The following is a 15,635-nucleotide window of genomic DNA, read 5'->3' on the forward strand; positions in this document are numbered from 1 at the left end:
GATAAAATGAAGACAGGTGTGGAGGTCACAGGTGGAACTTCAGTCCAATGAAGGAAACACTTGTAAATACGCAGTCTAGTTCATAATGTAGGAAAAAGGGAACTCATGTAGTTCCCAGACAGTGTATAGGTAGCACTGGAGTGTTTTATAAATATTTGGGGTACTTTTTCCCACTTCCATTTAACATAGGATTTTTCAAAAGCTTTCCGTCTAAGGTAGGCACTGGACTTCATTTACCAAGCTGTTTTGAGAAGCAATGTAGATGTTTTTCATATTGTTAAGATACATTACCGTATTTTCCAAAATTGCTCTGAGGTCAGTCTGTTGGGCTCTGTCTTTCACGTGTCCCCTGTACTGGGCTCCATCAGGCCTGCCCTGACAGAAGCCACGTTCACAAGCTGCTGGGCATTGCAGGCCACCTCCCAGTGTCACGGCTGGCTCCTCGCTGCTCATGCGTGTTGGTGCACACAAATCTGCTCTTACTCAGATAAAGCGTCTTCTGGGACAGTGTAACACGTTTGATGAAGCTTCTGTGCCTCTCCCTGAAGAGCGTGAGGAAGAAAACTTTACCATGGGTCTTTACTATGGCAAAATGCATCTGTCAGGAGATGTTTTGGGAAGCCAGGGATGTTAACAGCAACAATGTGAGGCAGCAAGGCCAAGTTTGCATGGCACAGCCATGTGGCTGTTGAAGTATTACTGTCAGATTGCTTCCTGTTGGTGGGTGAAGAGGGCTGGGGTGAGTGCTGCGGCAGTGCTTCGGAGGGGGCGGTGGGCGGCAGCCCGTTCCGCGGGGTAGGGAATGCATGAGGTACCCTCCTCCTCTCCTGCTCCCCAGCAAGGGCTGTCTGTCGGCTGCGGCTGTTGTTTGATGCAATTAGTTTTTATTGACCAAGACGACCTTAATAGGTTTCATTTATGTACCTTGGCTTTATTGCAATTTAGGCCTCTAAATACCCAGGAGGCTTCTAAAATAACAAAGATACTATTAATTAGAAGCTAAAAGGAACGTAAGCTTTAAAATAATACTTTCTTTTCTTTGCTCATCTTTTAATACATGTATGTATTTAAAACTGCACCTTCAATCTTGGAGTCATACAACAGCTAAAATGTTTTGACAGGTGATAGCTGAGGTTACTATAAAAAAGAAATCTATGTAATTCTCTTTTTTTTTTTCCCTACCCTTTTTGTTTATTTTGCATATTTGAGACACTGTTGTCACAGTCAGTTCCATTGCAGTCCTACAAGGTCACTGGTTTTCCCATCCAGTCTGTTGGATGTTTTACCCAATAGCGAGGGTATTTTTTTAAATAGTAAGAATAACATGAAATGATTTTCAAATCCATAAAAGCATACATAAGAATTAGGACTGATTTACTCTGTGAAAGTATTCTACCCCAGTTGTTTGAAATTGAGCAGATTTCACACTGATCTGTCTCTTAAAACGGGGGAAAAGGGAGAGAGAAGAAATAGCAATAGCTAAATGAAAGACCTTATAGCTAAAAGCCTAATGTGTAATAGAATATTTTTCTGCCATTTGTGCAGTTGGCAACAAAAGAATAAAGACAGTACATTGGATTAGAAGCTAAACTCTTCTGGTGTGAGATGAAAATTTATCTGCTTTATTGTACTTACAAAAATATATTGTTTGTTTTTCTGCTAATGAGTGCATGCCAGATTATTGTTTACCAGTTACCATTCTAGTCCAAATCAGAACTGAAGTTGGCAGAACATAAAGGACATTTCAAGACAGCTATATATCATCGTCCAGAGCTTCATTTACTGTATGTTTTTGTAACCTCAAAATTACAATAGATCGAGGAACAGGCATATGAGGGTCACCAGCACAATATGGTATTCAGTTCAAATAACCCATATATTTATGGGTTTATCCTATTTAAGCATTGATTAAAATCTCAGTATTACTGCCTTTAAAATTAAAAATCCAATTGTCTATTAAAAACAGAGCTGTTTAGAGTGGAATACCAGTATGGACTTCTCTGAAACTTGTTTCTTGACCATTGGTTTGAATTTACTATTTCTGCACAACCAGTACCCAGTTAACCAGTGGTAGAAACTGAATAGCCAAAGATGAAGTGTAGAGGACAATGACCGTTTCTTACCCCTCAGTGAGGAAGTACATATGAAGCACTGTGCTTTTCCCTTGTGAAATAGCCTGACTGGCTACAGCAGTCTGAAATGTTACATTATTTAGGTGTTCTTCTCAGCTGACGAGCATAGCCATTTCACTGGATCTTAACTTGGACTGCCTGAATGTAAGAGTCTGAAAAGGTTGAGAGGAAAAAGAAACAGAAATAATCAATTCGTGTGCCCTGGGCATGTTGATGTGTACAGCTAAAGTGACTTCTGCTTATTTCAGCACTTCCCAGCAGAAGCCAGAGTTTGGACGATGAAAACTAACTGGTAGGTCACTCCAGAAACTTTCTTTGGGCAGTATTAATGAGCTTGGGGATTTTGAGTTGGTATGCATCGCCTGTCTAAGCGTTACTGAGATTTTCCTAAGAAACAAAATTTGTGTGGTTTGCATTCCTAGAATCATAGAATATCTCCAGTTGGAAGGGACCCATGAGGATCATTGAGTCCAACTCCCCGCTCCTTGCGGGACTACCTAAAACTAAACCGTGGGACTAAGAGCGTTGTCCAGATGCTCCTTGAACTCTGAGAGGCTTGGTGCTGTGGCCGGTTCCCTGGGGAGCCTGTTCCAGTGACTGTCCACCCTCTCAGTGAAGAACCTTCTCCAAATGTCCAGTCTGGCATTGTCTTTGTCTGTCCATCCCTCCCATAATAGAACACTTGGCTCTGCTAAACAACATCAGCTACATTTGACAGAGTGTTAATGCGCTCAAAGATAGGGGATTCCTACAGGTGTTGTGAGAATTAGTGGCCGAGAAGATGAAGGAGACCAAAGTCGTGCCACTCCCAAGATGGGAAGAGTGCAGCTCTTAGTTCGTTCTGAGGGGCAGCAACCAACTTAGCAGTGAAGTGTGCACGTACTGACTGGCCAGGCAGTATGTAGCCTAATTGTCTGGGTTATAGCAGAAGTTTGTGAGGCTTTTCAGCAGACATGGGATATAAAAGCGTAAAAAACCGGATTCGGTTAGTTCTGCTGCTTATAGAAAAAATATTTATTTGTGATGTGGGCTGCAGTTTGGTATGAACTTAATTCAAAGACTGTTGTAAACGCCTGTTTGCAGAAGGGGTATGAACTTACTCTTTTTAAAATATGGTTTTGAGTGTAATTGTGAAATGCAGATAAAGTTATAAATCCATCAGGGAACTGACTATTTTAAGCCCAACTAGTCATGTTTCTAGATATTAGATTTTTACAAATGAGATATTTTTAGATGGATGAAATAAGCATATACCACATGCTAGAGGTATGAAGCAGCTTTGTAAGTTGTAATTTTAAAGCCTTCTGTTTACAATAGGATGTTTTGAAATCTAATGGTGTATGATATTTGTCACGTAGTGTATCATGATAGAAACGTAACACAGTTCTAAATGTCTGCAGAATTGCTGTGCTGAAGTGGAGAATCATCGGATACATTTACTGTTTACCAAGCAACCAGAAAATTTGCAATAATAATTAAGGCTTCTTACATAGTTAATTTTTGTAACACTTGCATGAGGACTTTTTGTTACTGAGCTATGTGCAAAACCATGTTAAATTCCTTTGAGATATTGGTGTGTGCTGTGCAATACATAAAGACTTCTTGGTTTTTAGACCACATTTTCACCCTAACCTGCAATAGGAATGTGGATTTTCTTTATCGTATTTTGTTTGTTTTCTATTATGGCCCAGCTGGCATTTCAAAATATAGCTTTTATATAACAAAACACCTACTTCCATCAGTATGTACATTTTTTTGAAATTAATTGTGATATGGTTCTCATCCAGATTGGTCCTAAGAGAGCAAACCACGTCCTGGGCTGCATCAAACACAGTATAACCAGCCAGTCAAAAGAGGTGAATAGCCTGTTGTATTCAGTGTAGGTTCAGCCTCACCTTGTGTTGTGGTTTAACCCCAGCCAGCAACTAAGCACCACGCAGCCGCTCACTCACCTCCCCCCCCCCCCCCCCCCATCCAGTGGGATGGGGGAGAAAATTGGGAAAAGAAAGAAGTAAAACTTGTGGGTTGAGATAAGAACGGTTTAATAGAACCGAAAAGAAGAAACTAATAATGATAATGATAACACTAATAAAATGACAAGAGTAGTAATAAAAGGATTGGAATGTACAAATGATGCGCAGGGCAATTGCTCACCACCCGCCGACCGACACCCCGCCAGTCCCTGAGCGGCGATTCCCTGCCCCCACTTCCCGGTTCCTATACTAGATGGGACATCCCATGGTCTGGAATACACCGTTGGCCAGTTTGGGTCAGGGGCCCTGGTTGCGTCCTGTGCCAACTTCTTGTGCCCTGGCTGGGCATGAGAAGCTGAAAAATCCTTGACTTTAGTCTAAACACTACTGAGCAACAACCGAAAACATTCCTGTTATCAACATTCTTCGCATGTTGAACTCAAAACACAGCACTGTACCAGCTACTAGGAAGACAGTTAACTCTATCCCAGCTGAAACCAGGACACCTTGAGTAGTATGTGCAGTTCTGGGCCCCACAATTTCAAAAGGATGTCCAGAGGAGGGCAACAGAGCTGGTGAAAGAGCTGGAAGGCATGTCCTGTGAGGAGCGGCTGAGGACTTTGGGTTTGTCTGGTTTGGAGAAGAGGAGGCTGAGGGGCGACCTCATGGCTCTGTACAGCCTCCTGAGGAGGGGACGTGGAGAGGGAGGTGCTGAGCTCTTCTCCTCAGGATCCAGTAACAGGACACGTTGGACTGGTTCAAAGCTGCACCAGGGGAGGTTTAGACTGGTCATTAGGAAGCATTTCTTTACTGAGAGGGTGATCAAACACTGGAAGAGGTTTCCTAGAGAGGTGGTTGATGCCCCAAACGTGTCATTTGGACAATGCCCTTAACATGCTTTAACTTTTGGTCAGCCCTGAATCAGTCAGGCAGTTGGACTAGGTGATAGTTGTAGGTCCCTTCTAACGGAAGCGTTCTGTTCTATTCTATAGCATTCTTCAGCTGTGGAACTCCTGTTAATTTTGTAACTAGACCTGTAACCTTATTATCTCGTAGATCAGGCTGAACATATATCCTATAACCATGCAAAACATAGAAGAAGATAAAAAAATACCCAGGCGTTCCTTTAGACTGGGACTTGATAGAAAGCCTGCTTTGATTGTGGGGACGTGACAGTTCAGGCATTTTGGAACAACCATACTTGGCAGTCAAGTCAAAGAGTTTGTTACAGTCTGTTCCCGATATTGTTTTCCAGGCATAAGAAGCTTTATGCTCCAGCCATGATGACTGTGAAAACCAGTGTGATAGCCTAGTACCACCTGTGTAGATGGGGCTATTCTGCTAGAGGTGCTGCTGTGTTTGTTGGTTTTTTGTTGTTTGTTTTGTTTTTTTTGAAATTCAGTTGCGATCTGTTTAAAGCTTGGTCCATTTACCTGTCCCCTTGCTGTAAGCCAGCAAGTATCAAGTGGTTTGAACTGCATTATATTGGATTATAAAACACTTCTCTAGTCATGAGGTGCTTATTCTTAGCAGTGATTACAGAGGATGTAATAGACGTAAATATGACTTTATGCAGGACGGGGAAAAAGGGGTTGTGAAATGACAATATAGTAGATGATTGAGCAGCTATTTCTGTTCCATTTCAAGTACAATAAGAAGTGCATTCTGTGAAAGCATGCAGATCTTCCTGCAAAAAATTTGCCAAACTTTTATTCTGGAGATAAGAGATTATATTGGTAACCAGAAGAGAGCTCAAGAGAAAAATTGGTTGTCCGAGATAAAGTTCACCATCTGTGGTGATGATCTTTCCTGGACTGACACATCCAGGGTGTGACCAGTGCTTGCTTTTGTTTTCTCATCATGCTTGGATTTAATGACCTATATTTAGAATGAAATCCCTTAAAACTGAAAAATAATTTACATTACTTTGCACCCTTTTTGAAATGCTACACTTAAAGCAAGTTAGTTCCCTCTTGCAAGGTATAGCAGTGAAGAAATGGTCCTTCAAGTGACCACACTGTGTGGTTGGATGGGATGTGATCCATGGACGGAATGATTAAAATTTAAAGCCTCCATTCACCTGCTTTTGCTCTTTATCCATTTCTTTGAGGAATTATTAACAGGTGCTGAAGGCAAAAGTGCTGCATGGCCCTGAACTCTCAATGTATGAAGAAAAGATCAAACATACATTATTTTTTTTTAAAAAAAGGAAACCACTGGAGTTGGGATTCGTTGTGACTGAGGACTAGTCTGACAATACTTACTAGATTTTAAGTGAGAGTGAAATATAACTGTTAACAATTTCATCAACTGTTGTTTTTCAATCTGTTTTTCATGTCCTACCACAGGGAGGACACTAACAGAATGAGGAGGGATCAAGAAACTATTTTGATCAAACATTAAGCACTATTGTGAGAGGTATGGCTGGGGGTGCTGCCCTCAGAAAGAGATACAGACACTCTTCCAAAATGAGTAAGATTATTTTCCCATCTTTTTTTTCTTCATATCAGTGCTCATCCCATCCTCCACATCATGTTTGTTAGGCTGAAGATTTTGAAAAGATAACATTTGCTTTCTCTCCATATCAAGATCTCAATCCCATCTGTGTTGACGTTTTAGCTTTATGAGGGAGAATGCATTATGTAAAGTTTCCATTAGCCTGCAAAATATTAAATTAAGTGTTGAAAACATGAGTTGTTTTTGGTGAGTGAAGCAGAGCAAGCCACAGGGATGATTTGTACTCGTCAAAATTAGATACCTTTTTTTTTAAAGTTAGACAGAGAACTTAGCCTACCACTCATTTTCCTTCCCTTCTCTTTACCTTTGTTCAGAAAGTGAAATACACTGAACAAAGGCCAAGTTCTTAATAACACAAGTGAAAGCATAACTATAATTTGTAGTTGGGAATACTGCGAGTAGCATATGTGGCCGTACATTCCTTTGGCAAGATGTTATTCACATTCTCCTTGAACATATAATTATGTATCATTGCTTAATAAGGAGAGAAGTTCTTTGTCAAACAGTTCTCTGTAGTGTTAAGCTTTCAAATTGCATATTGTAATAGAATGTTTTGGAAGGTATCAGAAGATTCAACTGCTGCATTTTTTTTTCCTGATGGGAGATAACATTGCTACAGCATTAATTGTAGTCTAAAATAGGTAAAAGTGTAATATGCAATAGTGTATTTGTGCATAATTAGTACAGGCATATAAATGAAATCTGTCTTGACATGCACTCATGATAACATTTTTCCAGCTTGTTTACAAAATGAAAGAATATCTGTCTCTGGTAGAAAATTCTATGTTTAAAGCAGTCTCCCACTATCCTTTGAAGTGTTAAATCCTCCTAGGTTTCATTTTTTTTGGCACAAGAGTAGTGGATGTTTAAGAAGCCAACAACATTAGCTTGCACAGGAGCATTCCTGTCTTATTTTTGTTTCTAGGTCTGTTTCCTGTGTTGGGGGAAGGGGAATGAGAGCACAGCTGCTCCCAAAGTTCAAGATGAAGCTGCTTCTTTACTGTGTTTTAAGCCTTGGTCACAGTTTCTTACTGGAAGTCTTTAAATGAGCTTTAGTCTGATCTTCAATTGCTCTTTTATAGGCATGAAATCTCTCTCCTCCTTCCCTCTCTTCCCTCACCCTCCATCCCAATCCCCAGCAGCAGCAAAACCCACTCACTAATAAAACAAAACTCCTGATTATCTGCAAAATAAATATCCAAGAGAACCCTCAGAAGGAAAGCATTTCAATATACATGTTTCTGAGACCACGTAGATAACTGATTCAGCATCAGCTTGACAGGGTGATTGATTGATATTTGTTCTGAGTTGTTTTTTTCTTTTTGTCCCTTGTTTTTAAAATGTTGATGCTTGCCAGCACAAAAGATTGGCTACTTTGGATACCAAAGCTGATCCATTTGAACCTTTGTTTCTCAGATAAGCAGAACATCACAGAGAAGGGGAGATGAATTTTCTGCCTCGTTATTTATGGTACCAGCAATAATTCAGATGGAAAAGTAACAGCCTATTCCTCTCTTACATTTCCTTGTACATATTTTAAACAAAGTCTTCCATCTGAATTTTGGTATACGTATTCCCCAAATAGAAACACTTCCATTTTTTCATAGTTTTTACAAACAAATTGAAGCACTTTCTTCTTCTGTTTGTCCAGTTAACGTTTTTATTGGCCTGTGTTGCAATCACATGTGTATAAAAGGAATAAACCAAGCCTGCAGTGGGAATAATACAGGTGTTGCAGCTCCTTTCTTTCACGTGTTGGTAGGACTCTCTGTTGGCACCTTTGCTTATTAGACTAAAATGTTCGGGTGAGAAGAAAAAGCACGTATTGTTGGTTGTATTTGATTTTCCTACTTGAGAGCAGCTTGATAGTTGGTATAGGAATGGTATGTTTTGTTTAAAACATAGAATAACAGGAAATAAAAATTGTTCCCTCCCAGAGGCGTATAGCCTGGGACAACGGGTACACAGATGGAAGTCCAGTTTTCAGCATGGCTGTTTTAAAATCTTAAGGTAGTTTAACCCAGAAAGAGCTGACAGAGGAGTTAAATGTTGGACTCTCACTGTTGATTTACAAAAGTCTTGACATACCAGGAAGATAGTAGAAACCTGGATGAGCGCCAGCGTTGTAGACCAGGTAACTGAGGTAGTTACAAGCCCAGATACTGGTTCAGGTAAAATGGTGGAATATCTGGTGTAGGATTTGGTTAATGAAGGACAGAGGAGAATCACAGGATATCACTAATGCTTGTCAGCATGAGTTTGTTAAAAATAGGTCTTGTTACACTATTACCCTTGCCATGTTTTCGAAGTGCTTATACATTTGGCTGTTGATAGACTAGCAGTGTGAAAATACACATTTAGACTTCTGTAAGGTCACTCCCTTGGTGCTATTTGGCGTTTTCATGAAGAAACAAGAACAATGCACGGTGAGAAGAATACACAGTAGCTGAATCGGACCTAAAGGAAGGTGAATACAGTTAGGTTTGAGGTCCTTGAGTATTTGTGTCTACCAATGGATTGCGAGTCCTCCGCACTTGGACTTTTTTTTATCTGCACCCTTGTAAAAATAATCACTTACGAAGTTTATAGGTGATTCAAAGATTGAGAAAATAATGAATGGAGCAAATCGCTGAGTGAGAGTGCTTGTCAAACTGGGCAAAACAAGATTGTTGCTTTAATATAGCAAATGTAACATTGTGCACCGAGAGACAAAGACATAGGACTTCTTTTTTAGAGCAACAGACTCCATCCTGTGTAAAACAAGTGCGGCCAAAGGGCTGACATGATCTCTGCATACATAAGCTAGAAAGTTTGGAAATGGGAAGGGAGATGATACTCAGTCTGGCACTGACAGGACTAAGGCTGGATTGTTTTCTCTAGTTCTAGTGTCCGTAAGTAAAGAATAAAATAGATGAAGATTCAAAGAAGAGTCACAAGAATGATTAAAGGCTGGCAGCAAGCCTTAAGTAAAAAGGTTCTTTGAGTTAAGGTATTGAGCTTGACAAAAAGCTAAAAGGTATTCTCTTTGAGCCTTTGTAATGTATAAATCTCTGAACTTCTGGTGTTTAATTCTAACTGGGAGAATAATGGAGCCCCTCTATTCTGATTCCAGTTCTGTCATGTCTTGACAGTTTTAAAAGCTTCACAAATTTTATATATAATAAGGGCTTAAGAGTATTCAGCGAAGTAGTTAAATATAATTACCTGATTTTATAGATGGAGAAACTGGGATAAAGTCACATGCTTTAGTTCTGCCTCTGGATTTTTTTATGGAGTACATTTACAGAAATCTCAGGGTAGGGGTATTTTCTATGTGTTTTCCATTGAAATGGGTCTGTGAACTTTCCAAATGATGGGTAATGAAGTTATTTTTTTAAAAGAGAATTTACATTTGTTATATGAGCTCTGATTTTGAGGAATTGCATTAGTACCTGCGATCCTAAAACTGAAATTCAGTGGAAACTAAGATGAAAGTGAAAGCTTAGGGGGTTTGATAATTTTCTGGTACCTGCAAAAAGTGAACAGGAGCATGCATAATGAAAAATATATTAAAATACTTAGTTTAATAATCCAATGACAGACATACATACCCATATATGGATTAGTCCGAAAAATCAAATAGGTGGGACTGGTATGGACTATTATAGAGAAAGACTGCAAAGTCAAGAAATGTGTGATGGAGTGAAACTCAGTGGAAGTACACTCAAGGAAGAACAAGTAATTCTGCTCTTAACTTTTAAAAATGCATCCTCTTATTTATAATGGAACCAGTATTATCACCCAGTATATATACATGTATATATAAATATGCATGTTATTTCTGTGGAAATGAAAAGAATTTTTTTTTCTCCTGTATTAAGAAGTGCCATATGCTGATGTTAGAGGATAGTTTTATTGCTGTTTCTTACCATTAAAATATATATTAAAGAAGTAGTAATACAACCCCTAAATTATTACTGTGCATTTTGCATAAATGTTCATTATGTACTGTCTTTTCCTATATAAGTAGCAGGAGGCAAATAATGAACTAAATAATTAATGCAGTACACAATACAGTGTTTTCAAGCAAAGTGATTATGGTTACATAAAGCAGGAAAATTATAAGTGAAACCCAAAAATATGAAAAAAAAAAAAAAAAGAAAGACTGGAACTAAAGGAGCAAGGCATGGAAATAAGATCTGAAAGTTCATATGTAAGCAGTTTTCATATTAGTACATATATATATATTTATCTAAACAGAGTTTGACTAATCCTTCTCAATTTGAATTTTCTCAAGGATATCTGAGTCTTGCTATCCTATGTCAAATGAATTATTTTTCAGGTATAAACTTGTCAGCAGCTGTTCCAAGGATCCAGTCTGCTTCCACCCTCATGATATGATGGGGTGTGGTGCTTCAAAACTTGGCTACTCTATGCCTGGGAAGAGTGAATCAACTTTAATTAGGTCAGTCTTTTAATGTCAAAACCCTCAAGCCTTCCACTGTCCCAACAGATGCATGACAAGAAATTAAACCCACTAATCCCAATGCTTTGTGCATATGTGTGAACTCTTGGAACTGCAGCGTTGCGAGAGCTGTAAAACCAGAATTGTTTATGATACCAACAAACAAATAACACCAGGTCCTGCCTTCAGCCTCTTCTGAACTCTTAACAACCGAGCAAAAAAGTTCCAAGCAAATTATGAATGGTAATAGTCTTTCAGATTATAAGAATATTGAGATCACATGTTTATAAAAAGTGTTTGGCAGGTGATCCAAGTCAGTGCTGAAGTTTGTGGGTTCAGCCCTGTAGCCTGACATAGAAGTTGTGGCTGATTAAACCTGAACTAACTTAGCTGCCATGTCAGAATTATGTCATTGCTCAGAACCTTTCTAACTCGTTCCGGGTGAAACAAGGCTCCCTTTTTCTTTTCTAGCTGTTGTTACTTTAAAAAACAACCCCAAAATATGATCTGTACAGTAATGTTGTTGTCTGATGTGATCAACAGGGAAAATTTTCTCACTTGTACTCATGTATAGATAGTGGATGATTGGGTGCGTAGAAGTTCTTTGGGACTTGACTGAATTTTGCTCGAAATGTCGTGTATGTTGTGCACTTGTCACAAGAGTCAGTGTTCATTAGTATTACAGCTAATAGAGGTGGAGCGTGTAAATACATTTATGGCTGTGATTGCACAAGTGGCAAATGCACAAGTTCTAAAATGCCATATTAGGTTGCATAATACTTCTGAACTAATACGGCTTCCCCCTTCCCCCTCCCCCCACAGAGTATTTTTTGACACCTGAACAATATAAGCAAAAAACCACAGGTTTTTAAATTGAGTGGTACCAGGGAGGTTCCATACAGTCTGTATCATTATTTGAAGGGAAGAGGGGAAAAAAAATCCAGAAAGGAATCTGTTTTTGCTCCCCCTTTTTTATGTTCTCAGACCACAGCAGAGTTTTGGATGTAAATAATTCATTTGATGTTGTATGTATTTTGAAACAAAACTTCTTACATGCAGATGTATTTTAATGTTGACAGTTAAGCTTCTATCCTACTTGTGTTCAGCACTAACCTGTCTCTTTCAGTCTGCATCCTGTGAGATGGGTGCCTGAGGGAAGGGAGGGCGACGTACCTTCTCAACTCTCCTGTAATTTACAGCAGTATAGGAAGAAAATGGCAGGACCCAATGATACTGCATCATATATGATAGTTGTCGTCTTTCCTCTTGGTATACTTTCTCTTCCATTTTTCCTCTTGTTGTTTTCTGTGTCAAAATTTAAGTGTTACTCTAATTTTGTCCCCGTCAGCTGGCTATCCTCATAGATTAAATGAGTCCCATTTTTAACCATGTTATTTTCTTGAAGACCTCTATCCTAAATTTCAAGGTGCTTGGAGATTAAATCATGATTTATTATACAGAATGTTACCAGTGACTTCCTTCCTATCATTACTTTTTCAGAGGAGCAGGGATGGGGCCAGGGACAGTAATGCGCCCCCCCCCCCCCTCCCCCCCCAGCCTTTATTTTAAAATTCAAGTGGTTTTTAAGCCAAATTCAGTCAGACACTGACCACAGGGAATGCTAACCTTTTTGTTTGGTTGTTTTTTTTCTTTTATTATTATGAATTGAAGTGTAAAGCTGGTACTTGAAAATTCAACACTAAAAGTGAGACAACCAAAATGCTTCATTTTCGTTCAAGTTATCAGTCTCAATTATCATGTTGATTACTTTGCTTGGACCATTTCTACAATATTAAGCATGTATGATACTAATTCAAAGTAAATTATTAAAAATACTCTATGTTTTGTAATATATATTTTTCAACGTAATTTGCATCATACCTCTTTGTAATTATTTTTGCATTTCTTCCATCAAATTTCTGCAGGATATGTTCCAAAAATCATTTATTTTCCGATGTTTTGATGGAAAATGTTCTTCTGTCAAAATTTCTAACCAGGTATACTTAAAATTGTTTTACCAGCAAAATGATTTTTCATTTTACGGGCGTCGAATAACTACTTTGCATTTATACCAGAAACAATAATTTTTAAAAATATTCGTGGCAACAAAGTGTACCACACACCATCTTTATACCTTTTCCTGAAACCTATCTGCTTCCATTATGGACTGAGATACCATGGAGCCCCTTGGTATGTTTGATTTCTATAGATAAGTGTTCACAAGGAAATAAAGCTGTCCTGTGATTTCCATGCGTCCCACATGTTAAAATGCATTAAAGAGAAAAATAGATTGTTTTGTATTATATGCTTAGCTTTCACACAGCTGTGGATGTTGTTGCTGTAGGCAGCACTTTAAAAAAAAAAATCTGACTTCTGATTTTGTTTGTCTAGTCTCATGCACGCTACTATCTGTGCCCAGTGGATTGAACAGTGAACCGCATCAATTCTGGAAGTGGCTTTAGGCCATTCATCCTTGCTGGTTGTATAGGTGCAGTTCAGTTACCAGGAATTATTCTGGCTTGTTCACAAATTTGTCAGCTCCTTCTAGCAGGTGGTCCTGTTAAAGCACAGAGAGCTAATATAAGAAGAGAACTTACTAAAAAATAACATAGTGTGGCAATGGCAAAGCGTTGTAAACTTCTGCTTGCTACAGTTCTGTCTCCTTAGTCCAAAATAAAGTCTCTCAAACGTATCCTTACTCCAGAATACATCTGTGATGTACAACTGAATATGAAGTCTTATCCTGTAATGTACTGACTGCTTCCTTAGAAAGTCATTTGACTTAGTATCATAAAAACCTGTCTGATCATAGTAATGTGTAAAATTTCCATAGTTATGACATGGAAAGCTCATTTTTAAATTTGAAAGTATTATTAAGTGTTACATAACACAAGCCATCAGGGCCTGGCTATTATGGAAGCCTAAAGCTTCCTGTACTCTAGATCCATTCATTCTAAAATGGAGAGTAACATGCTGTATGTACATCCCTGCATAGTAATAGTAATAAAGGCTGAACTGAAGGACTGCGCTTTCAACACTACAGCATCCTCTGAGTGCTGAAGAGAAGCGTCACTGGCAGAACAGGTTCAAGTGCTCATGAAGAACTTGATCTTTTCAATCTTTCTATTTACCTGTAAAAAGGCTACTGTATGTAGTCATGTGCAGCTATCTGGGAGATCTTTCTGTGACTTTTTTCCAATATTCTCACAAATGGGTTTGTGAATGAAGCTGTACTACCACATCAAAAAAGTATGCTTACATCAAGTTGTTTTCAATCTGTGAACACAGAAATGAGTAGAATGCTCAGCACACTAAAATGTCGTGCTTACCTTCTTGGCAAATTATCTTTGCAGAAGCCTGCAGTATTGCCATATTACAAGATGCTCCAGGCTTCCTGTGAATTTCAGCCATCCCTACAAGATGGAGCAAGAAGGGTGAAGGTGCCTTTCTCATTCAGCTATTATGTCCCATTTGTTCACTGACAAGAGGGAGAACAGCCAGTCTAAGCTACTTGGCAAAATGGAGTTCTTGCTCTTTGTCTCTTACGAAAAATAAGTTTCTTCATTTCTGCTACACTCTCCTCTCCCAAAACAATCGTTGCATCCTCAGGCCTGATTGCAGGCATAGGAGGGTAGATAAACAAGCTTTGGACCTGTGTTATGCCTCGCCTCCATCTTCAAAATCTAGAAAGGAAGAGAAGTTGACCTTACTTTATCTGTCCTTGATCTGAAAAAAACCGCCTTGGGTAGGCTTTGTCATAGCAGGAGGAACAGAAATGGTTTAAAAGGCAAGAGATGCACATGGGTTCAGCTAGCCACTGATGCGAATTACAGGCAAATGTAAGGTTGGCCAAACAGATACCCAGTGAGAAATTTGGGGAATAACAGGGAGCTCTGCTGCACTTGCTGCGTAGCCAGAGTACAGCTGCAGCAGGAAGCAAGGCTACTGTGCTCTGTAAAATGGCAGCCCTGTAACTGCTGTGTATATTATAGATGCACAGGAAGAGTTCAAAAATCAAAGTGACTTAGAAGAAAACTGAAGTGTATTCACACAAAAAAGAGGCTAATTTTTAAGTGAAATATTTCTGATTTTTGAATAGAGATAGAATGACAAGGGAAAGACTTGTTCGCATGCCTAATGGTAAGCATGTCTTTCAGTGTTTTAACAAACCTGTTTGTTTTTTTTTTTATATACAGTTGGCTTGTTCGCTGCTGCTGAGAATTGCATTTCACTTTGGTTAAGATAGAAAAGATACCTGATCTGTTTAGGTAACAGTATGCTGTTACGATCTGCTCCTTCTACCTTAAGAATGATCAGTCAGTTACTTTTTTGAGTAAGATTGGTGTGCTTCCCAGTTACAGTGGGTTTTTTAGCACTAGACAAATCAAGATGGAAACAGATATGACTTGAAAAGAACCTGGAAAAAACAGCTAATAATATTTGTGCTTTGATCTTTGAAAGTCCAGTTCTCTTTTGTGGGTTGTTGGCTTTTGTTGTTTGTTTGTTTGTTTTTTAAAGAAGAAAAGCCTCTTAGAAGCAGGATACTAAGAACTTTTATTGGAAATGTTA

At 38.8% G+C, this 15,635-nt stretch overlaps 1 protein-coding gene across 3 annotated transcripts in view; it reads left to right on the top strand.

The window, feature by feature from the left end:
• TBL1X (transducin beta like 1 X-linked) overlaps positions 1-15,635 on the top strand; it is a 204,579-nt gene that overhangs the window by 17,756 nt on the left and 171,188 nt on the right. The window contains exon 2 of one of the 3 annotated variants that reach the window (XM_049834656.1): positions 10,944-11,066. The exons of the other annotated variants lie outside the window; for them this stretch is intronic. The gene's annotated coding sequence lies outside the window, so the exon portion shown is untranslated. The remainder of the gene's footprint in view (positions 1-10,943; positions 11,067-15,635) is intronic. 3 annotated transcript variants of the gene reach the window in all.

This window comes from Accipiter gentilis, chromosome 31, assembly GCF_929443795.1.
Source record: "Accipiter gentilis chromosome 31, bAccGen1.1, whole genome shotgun sequence".
NCBI lineage: Eukaryota > Metazoa > Chordata > Aves > Accipitriformes > Accipitridae > Astur > Astur gentilis.